Here is an 18117-nt window from a genome sequence, read left to right as displayed (position 1 = left end):
CCATAGTTTACCTAACGGAATAGACAGCAATGGAGATCATCCCATCGTTCTTCAGGGCCGGCTGACAACAGAGGCAGGTTCCTAATCACAGATGTGGGATGCACAGGAAGGTTCAGGGTTAGGAGGAGATCTGCCATGTAATTAAAGTGGGAAGCAGGGACCTTATTTCCCTACAAATGTGCTTCTGCTGAAGACCTGTTACCATCTTCTCTGAGACAGGAGGAGCAGAGCAGTGCCACCTCTTCTACAAGCGGCAGATCAGCCCCATTCAGCTGAACTTCCTGGGTGGAAAGATGTAAAAATATGGGATGGTATGTCTTAAGATGGTCTGAGTTACTGCCACAGTGCAGCTGTACAAGAGAGGGCAGAAGTGGGGCAGAGTCTCTGCTTGCTTCCTTACTGTATGTTTTTTTTTTTTAAAAAAAAAACCCATATGGTCAGTAATACTCTTTCCTGATAAGGATTAAAGTCCTGATGCAGCAGAACACTTAAGCATGTGCTGAACTCTAATCACATAAGTGACCACACGCATGGCAAGAGCTAAGCACTTGTGTAAGTGCTTTGACTCAGGGCATAAGATGGACACTTTATAATTTTTTTGACTTAGTGTGTGGTCCTTATGAGGCTCCCTTGAGCCTTCCTCCCATCACTAATCTTTACCCACCCTCTCTCCCTTTTTCTAGAAACCCTCTCCTCTGCTCCTATGTCTTTGTAAATGATTTCAGGAGCACAGTCAATAGTAGCTCCCATACATCCTGAGCCTGCTATCCTCAGACAGGACTCCCCTATTATAAACTGTAACCGAGACAGGATTTGGTAGGCTGCAATGACCTTTTGAAGCAGCACTTCATTCCTCCTGATCTAAAATTAGGCTCCTTATCTACAACATAGAAGCTACCCTATACATAATGGCCTTCATTTGAGAGACTGGTTCAGGGAAGTCAAAGACAAATCTGAACTTTAGTGAGGAAAGAAATTCACATACATACTATGTTTTAAGAGTATATGCATTCCTGCCTACATAGAGGAGATTACCTATAAAAATGGTCCATATCCACTGAGAAACTGACGGTTCCAAAACTGTTTTCATGAGCTGATGTCAAAGGGTTTTAGGTAACAGCTGTGCTGCCTGCTAGCAGCCAGCGTGTAGCAGAGTAAACTTTTCTTTTAGAAAGCTGTTAAACTACTTGACTTGCAAGTGCAACAAGTGATTTTAAATATCCATTCTTGGAAACTCTTTCAGAAGATGTTGTATTGCTCATTACATGAGAACCTGAGGAGAACACTTGCCTACCGGCACTCATTAGGGCACTCACCTGGAGGAACTGGAGTCAGAAGAGGAAGAATAAATCTGAAATTCTGCAGAATGAGTGAGTAACGTGCAGTTTTTCTGAGCAATACTTGGAACACTGGGATTCTCTGGAGAGAACCACTTGCTTAAGTATTTGAAAAAAAATATTCAGTTACATGTCCCCACCTTGTTTTGTATTGCATGGGGTTAACTGCTGTGTAATTATGTAAATGCCACATATGTGTGCTTTCAGAATGGCAATCTTATATAAATAAAGAGCATGAAAGGTAAGAAGGTGAGGCCATACGACAGCAATAGGGCAGTGTTTTCATATAGCTGTCTGTTCCATAATCTCAAAGTATTTAACGCATACTATTATGCCTCATGCCCTTCTTGTGATATAGGTAATTACTGCTACTGCCATCCCAAAACAGACAAGAAAACAAAGCACAGATTTTAAGTGAATTGCTCAAAATCATGCAGGCAATGGAAGAGCCAAGGATAAAATTCAAATCTCCTGTCTTCTGCTCTAACCACTAATCAATGCTCCCTCTATTGAAAAGGTAGCTGTGGGAATAGAAACTGCTGGGTCGCATTGACGCTTTGTCAGGTGTGCCACAGCTACATAACCTCATGTCTGCCCCCTTGAGAGCCTGTCAGCACCAGCGTAGAGGAGAAAACAAATATTTTTCTTGGCAGATCTCCAGGCATAGATATCTCGAGCCCCACTGAGTTCTTGGTAAAAGATGTTTCAACCAAAAGCCTCTTTCAGATGGGAAGTGAGGATAGTTCCTGTACTGAATGGTACTGTTTACACCACTCCCTCCACTGACTCTGCTAAAGTAATATCTAAAAAGTAGCCACAAGAATCATTGAAATAGGCGAGAATCCCTCTGTCATTGGACTTCTTGCCTAAAGGGTTGCAATAGAATTAGAATGTTCTCATATATTATTCCATAATATTCACCATTAAGTGTATTTAACAATAATATTACTTAGATCCAGTGGTTTTTTTTTTTGGCTGGTACTTGCCAGTACTGAGTACCGGCAACGTGGCAGCCCCAGCCACAGTATTGGCTGGGGCTGGAGTGAGTGTGTGGGCTGGGGAGCTGGCTGAGTACCAGCCCCTCTTTTTAACAAACAGGTACTGCTTAGACCTCAATAACACTTGACTAAAGTATTACAGCCCCCAGTCTATAGATGGGGAAACTGAGGCACAGCATGCTTAGTGATTTGCCCAAGGTCATAAAATGGTTTGGTGGCAGAACCAGAACAAGCACACAAGTTCCTTGACTCCCGGCCCCATGCCCAAACTGCTGGAGCACACTGCTAACTTTACTAACTCCTGTACATTTAAAACATACCAATGACAGCTGGGTCCAAACTGAAACCTCAGCTATGGGCCCTCCTCCAGTAACTATCAGGGTGAGAGTGTCAGACCAGCCACAAAAATGAACCCCACCTCTAACCGACATTTCAGAGTGCTGCTGTCAGATTTGCATTGCTGGTCCCAAGCCCACCTTTCAGTTTCAGTGTTGGATGGGGTAAAAGCAGATGAGCACTACATTGACAATCCTGAACAAATATAGCTCAAGATGGCACAAATGTGTGAACAGCTGATTGGGAGAGATTTGTGTCATGTGAGGCCAAGAACTTAAAGACCTGGTCAAGATCTCTCAACCTTCAAGCCAGCATCCTCACCCAAATTAGTCCTTTAACCCAAACACCAGCCTAACTGTAATAGTGTGAGATACAAACACTGCCTTTTCTGCTTGTCCTTTTTGCTCTTTGGTAGTGTGGGGAGGAATGTAAGGGGTATGGTAAACTGGGGCACCTGAGCTAATTTCTCACAGATGCAACATTTGGCAGCTGGTCCTCTCAAGGGACTCTTAAGGCGTGTCTTTACTATAAACTGGGGTTGACCTTGGGTGACATTACAGATAACACAGTAATTACAGTGATGTTTCATGTCTACACTACCCTTCTTCGGTTGACAGTGCATGTCTTCACCAGGAGCACTTCTGCTGACTTGAAAGGGGCAGTGTCAGGGAGGGAGCGCTCACAGCAATGGCTCTCATCTCCACGCGTAGCTCCCCATCTGATTTACCTTCTATTTCACTTGCATCTGTGAGATGTTTTTTTATCATTAGCCATGTCACAATTCAGAGGTAATCTGTCTCACTACTGTTCCCAGCATCTCTGTCTTCATCTCCACCACCCCTTCCTGTGGTCAGTGTTAAGCTCTGCCCTTTCCACACTGAACAAACCTTGCAGATGTATGTAGTGAGTTTTGAACAGACCGTTGGGAGCTCATTAGCTTCCTCCAGTCTAGTGTGAGGCCGAATCCCTTCATAATGACCCATGAAGAGGATAGCATGTGGGGGAACCACCATAGTACCTATGGCTGTCCCTATGGTTTGGTCAAATGGCTGTTGAATGAAAAGTTATTATGGGAAGGATGAAATGGATGCTTGGCAATGTGCTTGGGGTGGACATCTGAGGCTTCTCCGTTATCTTATAAGTATCTGAGGCAGGCAGCGATGCCATCTCCGAAAAGGGTTAAACAAAGGCCAAGTATACGTTATACCTGACAGTCAATCCTAGATGTGCAATTTCAGCTATGACAGTTACGTAACTGGAATCGACGTACCTAGGATTGACTTCTCTGGCCATCCTCACAGAGGGAGATTGATGGGCGAAACTCTCCCATTGACCTCCCTTACTCCTTGTGATAATGAGGAGTACCAGGATTGACTGTCAAGCCCTGATAGTTCAATTTCGCATGTCTCTGCTAGGTGCATGAAGTCGGACTAGGTCGATCTCCCAGTAACTATAGCCATACTCCCAGAGACAGTGGGTTCTATGTTGGCAAAGAGCCAGGTGAACCAATGGTAAGAAGAGGGATTTTTTTTTATTTAAAACAAATATCAGAGAGGTAGCTGTGTTAGTCTGTAGCTTCGAGAACAACAAGAAGTCTTGTGGCACCTTATAGACTAACATATCTTGGAGCATAAGTTTTTGTGGGCAAAGACCTGCTTCATCAGATGCATGAGTGGTGGGGTGGCTTCAGAGGGGTATTTAAAGAATGGGGTCCCAGTAAAAAGGAGGGCCAGAGCTGACAAGGTCTATTCAGCAAGGTGGAAATGGCCCATTATCAACAGTACGTATCAAAAGAGGAAAAAACAAGTCGGATTGAACAGGGGGATATGAGCCTTTGTCAGAGTCTAATGGGGAGATATTAATACCCAGGGCAGAGAAGCTGTTTTTGTAACCTGCAATCCACTCCCAGTCTCTGTTTAATCCTTGGTTAATGGAGTCAAATTTGCAAATAAATTGCAGCTCAGAGATTTCCCTCTCCATTTGATGTTTTGAAATTTCTTTGTTTCAGGACTGCCACCCTTAAATCTGCTTATTGAGTGTCCAGGGAGATTGAAGTGTTCCCCCACAGGTTTCTGTACATTACCATTCCTGATGTCTGATTATGTCCATTTATTCTTTTATGTACAGACTGTCTAGTTTGGCCAATGTATATTGCAGTGGGGCATTGCTGGCACATGATAGTATATATTATATTAGTAGATGTGCAGGTTAATGAGCCCCTGGTGGTATGGTTGATATTAAGTCCTGTGATGTGACTGGTGTAGATATGAGCAGAGTTGGCAGTGAGGACCATTGCAGGGGCTGGTTCCAGGCCTAGAGCACTGGTTTTGTGATCTGTAGTGGCTGGTGAGGATTTGTTTAAGGTTGGCAGGCTGTCTGTAGGCAAGGACAGGCTTGCCTCCCAAGGTCTGTTCAGGATGGGTTGCAGATAACTGATGGTGCTTTGGAGAGGCCTTAGTTGGGGGCTGTATGTGATAGTCAGTGGTGGTCTCTTGTTTTCCTTGCAAGGCCTGTCTTGTAGCAGGTGGCTTCTGGGTACCCATCTGGCTCTGTCAGTCAGTTTCCTCACTTCCTTGGGTGGGTATTGTAGTTTGAGGAAAGCTTGGTAAAGGTTTTGTAGATGTTTGTCTCTGTCTGGTGGATCAGAGCAAATACGGTTGTACCTTTAGTGCCTGGCTGTAAACAATGGATCATGTAGTATGCCCTGGATGGAAGCTGGAGATGTGTAGATAAGCATAGCAGTCTGTGGGTTTTTGGTATAGGGTGGTATTTGTGACCATTGCTTATCTGCACAGTAGTGTCCAGGAAGTGAATCTCTTGTGTGGACTGGTCCAAGCCAAGGTTGATGATGGGGTAGAAACTGTTGAAATCACAGTGGAACTCTTTAAGAGCCTTCTTCCCCTGGGTCCAGATGATGATGTCATCAATGTAATGCAGGTAGAGGAGGGGGGCAAGATCTGAGAAAGCGTTGTTCCAGGTCAGCCATAAAAATGTTGGCATACTGTGGGGCCACGCAGGTACCCATAGCAGTGCCACTGATTTGAAGGTATAATTTGTCCTCAAATCTGAAATAGTTGTGGGTGAGGACAAACTCACAAAGCTCCACCACCATTTGTGCCTCGGTCTCATCAGGGATAATGTTCCTAACAACTTGGAGTCCATCTTCATGTGGGTTATTGATGTAAAGGGCCTCTACATCCATGGTGGCCAGGATGGTGTTCTCAGGAAGGTCACCAATGGATTGTAGTTTCCTGAAGAAGTTGGTGGTATCTTGAAGAAAGCTGGGGGTGATGGTAGCATAGGGTCTAAGTAGAGTGTCCACATATCCAGGCAATCCTGTGGTGAGGGTGCCAATGCCTGAGATGATGGGGCATCCGGGATTCCCAGATTTATGGATCCTCGGTAGAAGGTAGAATAAACCTGGTTTGGGTTCAAAGGGTGTGTCTGTGTAAATCTGTTTCTGTGTTTATAGGGAGGGTCTTGAACAGATGCTATAGTTTTTTTTTGTGTATTCCTTAGTGGGATCCTCAAACAGAGGCTTTTGTAGAGTGGGGCATTGGAGAGTTGCCTGGCAGCTTCCTTTTGGTAGTCTGTCCTATTCATGATGACAACAGCACCTTCCTTGTTGGCCTCTTGGATGACAATGTCAGAGTTGTTTCTGAGGCTGCTGATGGCATACATTCTTTTATGTGGATGGAGGAGTGAGAGAGAGAGAGCTTTAATCCTAAAAAGGTTTAAGGAATTCAGTGTCAGAATGAGGATCAGCCCTGACATGATCATTGAGATGCAAGCTGGTATATAAGGAGGTGATGTTCAACGAGAGATTGTTGATGTTCTGGGATTTGTGAAGGAAGTCAGTTGTGTCATGGAAAAAGGTGGCCCTTTGTGTGGTGAATAGCTGAGGGTGGTTTCTACAAATCCCAATATTCCTTCAGTGCCATGGCCAGATATGATGGGTCTGCCTGGGTTTTCTTGTTCATGTGGCTTTGGAAGCATAGAGAAGGCCCCTGGGATGGATTCACTGGGATTGTGTTTGTAGAATTTATCTTGGCATTATCTTAAGTTCCTGGGTAAATTGTGGTGCAGAGTCATCTGAGTTATTTACAGATGGTGGCACCTGAGAGTTGGTGGTTAGCTTTGTTAATGTAGTCATCACAGTTGAGGACTACAATGGTGCCACCTTTCTCCGCTTGTTTGAGCTCTGTCTTGTGGGTAGATTTCAGGGACTGTATGGCTGTCCCCTTGACAGTGGAGAGATTCTGGTGGATGTCAGGTGACATTCAAAACCTAGTAAGGGAATGGGTGTCTTTCTGTGTACCCACCAAGCAACCTAATCACCCCTTCTGAGCAAATTAGAGCCATTCTATGATGAGTTTGGTCACACAAGCAAATTCCTATGTGGGTTAAATTGATTACATATTTTATGTTTGTGATAAGAATAGTCTGCATTTCTGGAGGAAAAAGCCTACTTCATTAACTCAGCTCCCTATGCTCTCTATGGCAAAGCTGTTTTGTTGTATAATAGTTTTTCCAGTTCAGCCAGCTTTTGGAACTATTTCATAGACTAAGCCACAGGGCTGCAGTTAAGCCCCTTCAGTTATTTAAGACTCTGAAAGTGTGTGTGTGTGTTTTTCCAGTAGGATTCTAGGATCTCTGAAATAGAAAGTGTGCCTAGTGAGGTGATAGCTCATGGTTTTTCAGGCACAATTAAAAAAAAAACCACTCTGACTGTACGTGTATTGGCCTCCTAGAATTTGTTCATGGGGAGCTGGATTCATACAGATTTAAATTAACTCAGTGCTTGGAAAACCCCAGTGTCAAAATAAAATTACCCATTACTGGTAATCTAGTTAATTAAAAGTGCTTAACTAGAAATCTCAGGCACATCCCAATGAATAAGTATATTCAGATAAGAAACCACTTATTGTTTTACACTGTAATTATCTTATTGACTCAGGAATGTCATAAGAGGAACTTCATAATGTACCTGATCATACCTCTACAGTAAGTGTACCATTTTGTTGCCTATACCATACTAGGTATCAGAAGGATGATTGGCTATAAAGATAGAGAGGTTATATTGCATTTTCCTTGTTTTTGAAGAAGCGGTTCATCCGCTTGCTCAAAGTGCAAAAAATAATCACTCATACATTCATTACAGCACACGTCAAATTTGTATGATCTTGGCCGTGCTTAGAAGGTAGATAAGGGCTGATCTATACTTATGAGAAGATTGACATGGGGAGATGGATCTTCCAGAGTTCAATTTTGCCGCATCTGTTAGGATGCGGCAAAACTGACCTGTCTGGGCTCGGCCATCAATCCCTGTACTCAACACCATTGCATGGAGTAAGGGACATTGATGCAAGACTTCCGAGCCCTGGACTACATGACTTCATATTCCTCAGGCAGTGCTTTCAACCTCAGTATCTGCACAAGCCCCAAGTGGGAATACACCTCTCATCTTGCATGTACACCCCTTCAAGGGAAGCATTATCCACGACGGTGGGCACATGGCACTGGACAGTGGCAGGTGGCAAATGGGCAGAAATGGAAAGAACAACATATTTGGAGGCTCACTCCACATCCAAATTCATCAACTGCACACCATAGCCCACCTGCTGTTAATGCTCAAAACTGGAGCCTTTAAAGGCATCTCTACGCTGCAACACCCATGACTGGTCCAGGGCAGCTGACAAGAGCTTGTGGCCAGCAAAGCTGTACTTTACACCCTAGCCATCCCAACTCTTAGAGCTGGCATGGCAGGAAGAAGGGTACTGGTTCCAAGCCAACCTGAATATCTTTTATAGCCCCCAAGCCCCTGAGTCCAATTAAGCAGGCCTGGACCAGCGTAACTGTGCCATGAGTCATTTACTGCAGTGTAGACATACCCAAAATTGCATACCACTGCAGCTGCCTAATGGCACTCCAATGAATGCACCAGCTGGGTACAGAACAAATGAATGGGAGACGGTGGTAAAAGGAGTGAGAAACTACACAGGCTCGGTGGCTGTTCAAATGTCATGATCTTCAAAAACCCTGTACCATAAATGAGCGAAGGCTGCACTGGCACAACTGAGACTGTGTTGGATTTCTGTGTCAATATCTGCCTCGGATGAGAGATGAGTTCCTAACTAGAGGAAACTGTCAACTTTCTCCATTACTACTTCATTGACTTCAATAGATGGAGTGTGTGGTACCTCACTTGGAGAAGGCAGATGGAGCATTTCAGTGTTCTTGAGGTTGAGCATGACACCAAGACATATGTAAGCAGCGGCAAACGCACTCGGGATAGTTTGAAGATCTTTCTTAGAGTGGGGCAAAAATTGCATCATCGGCATACTAAAGTTCCACAATAGCTATGGTGGAAATCTTACTCTTAGCTTTCAGCCTGCTAAGCCTGAACAGCTTTCCATCCATTCTATAAATTATTTCTATGCCAGCTGGAAGCTTCCGAGCAAGTACGTAAAAAATGACAGGAATAAAAACCACAAACAGGGCTGGGGTGATGATGCAGTTCTGTTTGTATTTTGAAAGATTCACTCTGGGAGCCAGTGATACCAGAACAGTTGCTTTCGTGTTGTTGTGAAGCAACTTTCAGACACTGATACATTTATCAGGACATCCAATCTTGGAAAGCACAATCCAGAGGGCATGGCAATTCACCGAATCAGGAGCACTAGGTAGATCAATGAAAGCCATATACAGTGGTCAGCTTTACTCCTGACATTTTTCTTGCAGCTGCGAGGCTGAGAAGATCCTAGCTGCAGTTCTCTGACATGGTTGGAAACCAGTCTGTCACTCTGGTAAACTTTCTTCTGACAAGGGCAGATGACAAGTTGCAAGGATCCACCCACAACTTTGCCTGCAGTGACAAGGAGAGAGAGAGAAGCACCATGATAGTTTCCATAGTCCACTTTATCCCCTTACTGGAGGAGGGTGCAACATGACATTCATCATTTCACTGGGTATCGTTTTCTTTATCCAGCTTTTAAGGATGAGCAGGTAAACCTGCCAAATTTAGTTCTGGTCCACTGCCAATAAAGATTGCAGTAGGGATCTTTAGCCTGCTTGCCTTGCTGCTCTTCATCTGCTTAATGGAATTGCGTCCCTCATACAAATTGGGAAGTCTCCAAGCTCATCCAGAGGAGGTCACTGGGGGATTCACTCAAGGACTTCATCTGCAACCAGGGATTTCTAGTCAAGAAGTCTTCAAAGTGTTGAAAATTGATGACTGCTTTGTCCTTCAGATATGTGGTTCCATCCTTAGTGTGAAGGGGAGTCATGCCACAAGCTGGCCTGGGGGAGGTGAGCCCCTGGGGCTGCTCCTGCTGTCCTGGCCTGACTGGTCAGGAAAGAGGCCAGGATGGATGGCAGAACAAGGAAGGAAGGGAGCCTGCAGCATGATGGCGGGGGGGTCACTGGGCACCACCCCCCGGGGCAGACCTGTCTCTGACTTCCAGAAGCTGAGACTAGATAACAGGCAGAGAGAACCTGCATGGGAATTCTAGGAGGGGTACTGGCCACATGTCCTGGCCCTTCCCCTCCTGCCCTTGCTTCACCCACACCCCACCCCTTCCTGACATGTGCATCTCCCCATTCCACCCCTGCTCTGCCTATACCCTGTCCCTGCTCTGCCTCCACCTGTCTCTTCTCACAGAAGTGCCGTGCTGCTTCCAGCATGAGCAGGGTAGTCCTGCCCACTCCCCCCCGGCCCCCTGCGAGCAGCAGAGCCTGGGAGTAACACAAGCTAGCTGCTTTCAGGCCACCCAGCTCTTGCAATGGGGCCAAACTCCACCCCTCCCATTGGAAGTAGTGAGGCCCTGATGGGGTGTGGGGGGGAGAAGATGCTGGGGTGTTTGTGGTCCCCTGTACAACTCCATGGCTCACCAATGACAACAGGGAACAGATTTCTCATTAATTGCCCTGTTCTGTTCATTCCCACTGAAGCATCTGGCACTGGCCCCTCCTGGACAGCAGATAGTGGGCTGGGGGCCATTGGTCTGACCCATTTCTGTGTTTTCATGTACAAATTTGGTGCCACCGACTGATGCTTATTTATCCCAACAATGCAGAACCCTGAGACTGAGGCCATGGAAGGACTTTTACAGATGGAAGGGGCTGGGTGTGAGAGGGGAAGGATGATGCAAACTCATTGTTTCCTGCATTGATGGGTTATTTTTAGACCAGTACTGCAGTGGAATTTTCATACCTGGGGAAATTTCTTATTTATGAAACCTTCAGTGTGAGTTTTACATGGAATGGGATGAACCAAAACAAATCCATTTGAATGTTTTTGAAAGTTTTTCTACTTGTTACCTTTGGAGGTGATGGCAGGCAACTGAGGGCACCTGGAGGCCACTGGCCCAGCAGCAGTGTTGCCCAGAGATTAGGCAGACTCAGCACTTCCCAAGAAAAAGTACAGCATTTCAGCAGACCAGCCTGTAGGCATGGACAACATGCTTCCACTTTGTTCCTTTTGCAGGGGGGTTCTTTTGTTTTCAAATTATTGTGCCTATGGCTACGCTATAGTTGCTATTCCTGCATACAAACGTATCCCAAAATAGCAAATGTGTGACTAAACTCTGCCCTCAAAATAGCAGGGCTATCTTGAGGGTGGTGTTTCGCTTCCAGTTCCCCTCATCATGCAAGGGGTACAGAAACGTCAAAATAGCCACTTATTTTGAACGTTGGAGCTGTTTGGAAGGTACCAAGTTCAAAATAAGTTAACTCAAAATAATTTGTGCATTGTGCAAATTACATAAGTTCTTTCATGTTATGGGTACAGTATAGCTGTATTTTACGTTAATATCCAGGAAGGGAGCCATGGAACAAGAACAGCCACTACTAGAAGTTACTGGATATCTTTCCAAAGGAACAGATCCTGGAGATAAAGAATGTGCTGCTCTTAGGGCAAGCAGGAAGTAGCCTTTCACCATGGGGTCACGCCATCTTAAGCTATGTTTACGCTGCAGAGCTATTTCAGGATACCATGGTATCCTGAGATAGTAACTGCACATCTAGGAACCACGCCTGGTATTTGGAAATATTTTTCAAAATACAGGGTGTGCTATTGCAGCATCCCTCTACCCCTTTAAAGGCTACAGCTCTGCTACCGTGATCTTTCGAAAGAAGTTCTTCTGGAAGATCTCTTCTGAAAAAGCTTATTCAGAATGAGTGCATCCACACACAAAAAAGCAGATCAAAAAATCGATCTGCTTTTTCCATAAGGGCAGCCACCCAGCCTCCACTTTTTGAAAGAAGGGGCTGCAGACTGAAAAATCCAGAGCCATGAGAACAGGCCTTTCAAAAAAAAAAAAAAAAAGGGGCCCCCTGTCTGTCTATACTTTTTTTCCCCAAAAGAATCCTTTGGAAAAAGGCTGTCTGCCTTATCTGTGGGCAGGAAGAGGGCTGCCAGAAAAAGTGCTTCATTGTTCCAATTTCAGACCAAAAGAATGCATTTTGTGTGTAGATGCTCCACGGGTTCTTTCGGAAAAGGTCTCTTTTGTTTGTTTGAAAGAACATGCTCGTGTAGATGCAGCCTTGGCGGTGGGTAAGGGTTGCCTCGGATTAGTGCAGCATTTCAAAATTTGTCACTGTGTACACTGTGCCAAATCCTGAAATAACCCATTTCGAGTCAATTTCAAAATAGGCTAAGGAACTTGCATAGCACAAACTGCGGGTCTTATTTCAAATTAAGGGCACAGTGAAAACACAGAGTGGGTCTTGGGTGGGAATTTACACCGGCCTATGACATCATTGTGCCTATGACATCACTATCACTTGACCAGCCGGCCAATCAGCGTTCGGCTTTGGACGTTCCGAGCCGATGGCCAGGGGGATTATTGACCAATCAGGTGCCCTGTGTATTATTCCCGGGTGCCCCCTAACTGAGGATGACTTCTTCGGGCAGCCGCCGCCCAGCCCCTCTGCTTCGGCATCTCCTGGCCCGGGGAATTCCGGGCGCCCCTTTCCCACAGCCCCCTCTCCGGCCCGGCTGCGGAGGGAGTTTCCCGCTGGTCCGCACCGCTCCCCGCCCCACATCGCGGCTGCTATATAAGCGCGGCGCTGCGCTCCCCCGCCGCAGTGGAGCTGAGTGGCGCTACAGCAGTGGTCGCGGCCGGCTGGGGCAGCAGGACAGCGTAAGTCAGCCTGATGCCGCCCAGCTGGGCTCCCGCAGCGGGTGGGGGGGCTGGGGGTGTGCATCAGGCAGGGAGCCCCCTCAGGGAACCCACAGCTTGTCACCTGGCTCTGTCTCCTTGCTCTGTCGCCCCTGGGAAGAGGGAGGTAACTTCTGCTCTCCTAACCTGCGCCCTGGCCGCCTGATTCCTGGGGCTGGCCCCGGGGCTCTGCTGGAGCCCCTCAGATTTTTGGCCCTGCTAGCCCCCAAATTGGAAAGCTTCATGAGTCTGGCTGCGCCTGGGCCACTGGAAAACTACCCCCCCCGCCCCCTCCCAAGAAATCCCACTGCAGCAGCACTGTGCCAGCCCAGTTCCCACGCTTGGCTCTCGGGAGAGCCTCCCCCCGCCCCAGCTTTTCAGTGTTCACCCCCTGAATTCCATCACATGGAGAACAGGAGTAGCTGCTCCTCCATCATCCAGACCTCAATGTGCAAAAGTGCTGCAAAAACAGGCATCAACATGGGGAGCCAGCTGGATTTTAGCCCTTTGGGTCCCAAATCCTGTTAAGGAGAAGAAAATTTCTCGTATTGGACCCTGACACACCCCAGCCGAGTAACATTGGAAAGACCCCAGGAGCCTTGATTCTGTCTGTTTTTAATTGCACTGGCCAGTTCTTGTATTGCTGTCTGTTCTGCTGGACACACAGCAACACCTTGAATCTATCTGCTGATGTTACAGCCCCTTTTTTGCTTGTTCCCTTAAGAGCATAACTCCATGATGCAAAGATAACTCTCTCTCTTCCTGGAGAGCCCCTCTCACCCCAAAAACTCTGCTACCTATTGTGGAATCTCCCCATATACAGAGGAAGTGAGCCCCTTAGCCCTGCAATGGCCATCAGGGCCGTAATACTTTTGACTCCGGAGTTAATTATCCTTTTGATAGTCACAGAGAGGTAGCTGTGTTAGTCTGTATCTTTACAAAACAAACAAGCAGTCCTGTAGCACTTTAAAGACTAACAAAATAATTTATTAGGTGATGAGTTTTTGTGGAACAGACCCACTTCTTCAGATCCGGAAATTCTGATCTGAAGAAGCAGGTGTGTCCCATTAAGGCTCATCACCTAATGAATTATTGTTAGTCTCTCATGTGCTATAGGGACTGTTTTTTGTCTTTTTAATGTTTGTATTAAGGGTTTCCAGTGCAGAGTGAGGAAAAATTAATCTCAGGATCCTGTGTATGACCAAAAGTCAGATCTGATTCTGTTTCCATCTTATCCGTGGAGAAGTGGGGCGCTCATTTTATGGTCAGATGTTAAACATTCGTCACCCAGCAGCTCCTGTGTGATTCTCAATGAAGCGCTCAGCTCTTTTGAAAGACTGTCCTCTGGGTACATGACCACCTGGCAGTGGAGCCCTGTTGAAAATCTGCCCCTTAATTTCTCCATGCTTCACTATACTCAGCAGTCAAACAGGGATAGTAGCTGCTTCCCAGGGCTTTTCAGAGCTAAATGTGTTTGCAACAGGCTGAGTGATCCTGGCCAGGAAGATGTTGCATAAGTATAAAACACTGTTAGAACTCCTTGTCTGTAATGGAAGTTGCTTGTGTCCTTCTCCCATTCTCTTGTTTGTGTTCTCTAATGAGTTTAGACAAGGTTTCTAAGCACAGGTTTCAGAGAGGTAGCTGTGTGAGTTTGTTTCAGCAAAAACAACAAGGGGTCCAGTGGCACCTTAAAGGCTAACAATTTTATTATGGCATAAGCTTTCACGAATTGCAACTCAAGAAAGCTTATGCCATAATAAAATTGTTAGTTTTTAAAATGCCACCAGATTTCTTGTTGTAGGTTCCCCCCCGCCATCACAGTACTGAAGAATGGTCGTGCAGATATATTAAGGAAGTTGTGTGGGAAAATAAAATGAGTCATAATTTAATTTCTGCGGTCATACATGCTTTTTATACATATCATGGAGAGAGGTCTGGCAAATCAAAGAGTAAATCCATTACAGAAACCAGTTTTTAAATAGCTAGCCAGTTGTTCAGTGTCCTGGGGCTAGACTATCATGCTTACTGATAAACATGGGCAATTCTCACTAATGTCCAAAGAATTGTGTTCTGGTCGGAGAGTACAGTTTGACCCTTGGAAGACTGTGTTGAAATGGAGTCCTAGAGTCTCAGGATGCTGATTTCACTGTCTGTGATGGCAAGAGACAATTGTTTACATTTAAACCAACCTGAAGCCCAGTTTCAAAGAGATGTGGAAGAATTTTCAGGTACTTGGGTTTCCCGAGTCCTGTGGCAGATTTTGTGATTAATTTTTTTTACGTTTTTTTTTTTGCCACTGATCCTTTTTGAAATAAGAGAAAGTGACAGAGATGATTCAGTCATGTAGGGGATAATTTTCAAAAGTGGTTAAATTCTATTTTCAAAAGTGGCTTAGGAGCCCAAATCACTGTGACTTTCCTAGGTGCTTAATTCACTTTTGAAGACAGGACATAAGCACTTTTTACCCACTGGCTCCAATTCTGCAATGAGTTATGTCTAGATGACAGCTGTCTTTTTGACATAAGCGGATGACATGAGGACTGCCCAAGCTAAAGCATAGCCATAGCGGCTCCAAAAGTCCTGGAAAAATTATTATAGATTTATTTCAAACCAAAACCAGATATTTCTATCTTCCTGTTTCTCACTGAAGTGACATTTTTGAAATGACCATTTGATTAGACAGTGTTCAAATGAACCATTGCAACTTTTTCTTCTTTTTTCTCTCCCCGTTTTTAATTCGGCTGAAACTATTTGCCGAGTTTGACCTGGATTTGCAAATAGTAGTGATGTTCCTACTACACGCTGGGAAAAAGTGTCACCCAGCTGTGCTCCTCTGTGGATCATCAGAGGGGAACCTGTAACACACACTGTCCTGGGGGAGGGGGAGAGGGGAGTTACACAAAGGCTAACAGCCCCTGTCTCTCAGGGAGCCCCCCAATGAAAGTTGACGAGTACTCGCATGCTAAAACTTACATGTGCAAGTGTTTCTAAGATCAGGGCCTGTCGACGCTGCAGCATGGTAAGCCTCCCGGCACAGGCCAAAAAAGGCACGCTAGCAGGCCTTTAGCGGCATGCTAAAAGTAGCTGTGCAGATGTAGTGGTTGAGGCAGCAGCAGCTCTGACTCTTGAGATTACCTGAGCTCTTGGATCTGAGTATAGGCGGTGAGCCTGAGTCTCTGCAAGAGCCACAGCTCCAAAGCTTTGTCATTATCCATCTCTTGCACAAGGCTATTTTGCGTGCACTAACTCAGTGCTGCTCAACCGGTGTGCCAGTAAATAAGAACATCTGCACTGCCCTGTGTACCAATTAGTTTTTAAATCAATGTAGTTAAACTGGTGCAATTTTCTCGTGCAGCAAGACCTCAGCTGGTTTGAGCGGAAACGAGTTATATTCATCTCAATATTCTTAGTGACTGCGTCCACACTAGGGGACTGCGCTGCTGTAATTGGATTTGCTGCTGATTGAGTTACGCTAGTCAGTATTCAGTTTTTGCACCAGTCCTTGACATGAATTCCTTCAAGTAAAACGCATGGTGGCAAATATCAGAGAAGTAGCTGAGTTCGTCTGTATCTTCAAAAACAACAAGAGGTCCCGTGACACCTTATAGACTAACAGGTATTTTGGAGCATAAGCATTCGTGGGCAAAGACCTTGACGAAGCGGGTCTTTGCTCACGAAAGCTTATGCTCCAAAATATCTGTTAGTTTATAAGGTGCCACAGGACTTCTTGCTGTTTTTTTGCAAGTAAAATGTAACAGTAAGCTCTGCTGAGTAACTTATCTTGGGTTTCTGAATTCTTGAGGTATAGATGTAAATGGAATTCCTTAGACAACAGGGACACCATAAATCTCAAAAAAGCAGTCCAGTAACACTTTAAAGACTAACAAAATAATTTATTAGGTGATGAGGTTTCGTGGGACAGACCCAATAAATTATTCTGTTGGTCTTTAAAGTGGTACTGGACTGCTTCTTGGTTTTGGTAGAATAGAGACTAACACAGCTCTCTCTCTGTTATCATAAAGCCTGCTCTGTACCAGCAATAGGCTGGAAGAAAACAAGAAGCTGAAACATTTCTGACAATTTTAGGCTCCAGCATAGGGAGGAAGGAGGAAAAGCCAGCTAACAAACTGATAAGGAAACAAATGTAGCAAGCTTATTTTCCTGCTTACTAGCATCTTTCTCTGGTTTGCCAAGGCTCAGCCTCATCTTCATGTGGCAGGAGATAAATCAATAGCTCTGAGAGTTCTGTTTTTTGTTTTTTGAGGCAAGACAAAAAATGGTGATTGAAGATCCTTTTCCGTGTGGTATCCAGATCTTAAGGGGCTGTCATCGGAGATCTCTTTCAAGCATTTCCTTTGCTCTCTGCACCAGTGTTTCCTGTGACCCGTCTGCTTAGGCAGCCGCCCAGCAGAGATTCACATGCTGCCCAGCTGATCGGCAGGACTCCTCCAGCACCCATAGCCAGCAGCATGTGTTTCTATTGGTGGTGCACATAACAAAATTTATTCTACCCATGGATAGGATAAATGAGAGAAAATATTGCTCCATTTCACAGCACCCTCCCCCCCACACACACACTCCCAAAAACAACTATGTTGCAACATTTCAGGGGCTGGGAATTCTGAGGGACACGAAGCTAGTTGCCTGATCCAGAGAATCCAACCAGTCAGTAGCAATGTTGATCCTCATCTTGTTGGTACTTAATATTGGAATGACACTCCCAACAGTGATTCTGGCTCCAATGGCATAAGTTGGAAATAACTGTGCCCATCAATGTGTCTGTGCTTCATGCATGCATCTTGTGAAATGGTGTCACTTGGAGATCTCTGCAATTAATTAAGTGGACTTTTTCTAGGTTGCATGCTTCTGAGGAAAGTGGCATTGTCTGCTGACTCCTGGGATGTGAGAGGAGTTTAGTCCATTTCAGGGAGATCATAGAATCACAGAATACTGTGACTGGAAGGGACCTCGAGAGGCCATCGAGTCCAGCCCCCTGCCCTAATGGCAGGACCAAGTACTGTCTAAACCATCCCTGACAGACATCTGTCTAACCTGTTCTTAAATATCTCCAGTGATGGAGATTCCACAACCTCCCTTGGCAATTTATTCCACTGTTTGACTACCCTGACCATTAGGAACTTTTTCCTAATGTCCAACCTAAACCTCCCTTGCTGCGGTTTAAGTCCATTGCCTTTTGTTCTATCCTCAGAGGCCAAAAAGAACAAGTTTTCTCCCTCCTCCTTATGACACCTTTCTAGATAACTGAAAACTGCTATCATGTCCCCC

General features: G+C 45.4%; 1 protein-coding gene across 6 annotated transcripts in view; it reads left to right on the top strand.

The window, feature by feature from the left end:
* Window positions 1–1015: 1015 nt before the first annotated feature.
* The window catches only part of TNFAIP2 (TNF alpha induced protein 2), a 45401-nt gene continuing 28299 nt past the window's right edge, over window positions 1016–18117 (top strand). For 2 of the 6 annotated variants that reach the window (XM_074996455.1, XM_074996450.1), the window contains exon 1: window positions 12778–12813. The gene's annotated coding sequence lies outside the window, so the exon portion shown is untranslated. Of the gene's footprint in view, window positions 1371–12767; window positions 12814–18117 lie in introns of those variants that run through there. The other 4 variants (XM_074996453.1, XM_074996451.1, XM_074996452.1 and 1 more) reach the window with 4 other exon arrangements.

This window comes from Carettochelys insculpta, chromosome 6, assembly GCF_033958435.1.
Source record: "Carettochelys insculpta isolate YL-2023 chromosome 6, ASM3395843v1, whole genome shotgun sequence".
NCBI lineage: Eukaryota > Metazoa > Chordata > Testudines > Carettochelyidae > Carettochelys > Carettochelys insculpta.
Note: the sequence above shows the minus strand (reverse complement) of the source record. Positions and strands in the feature narration are given on the sequence as shown.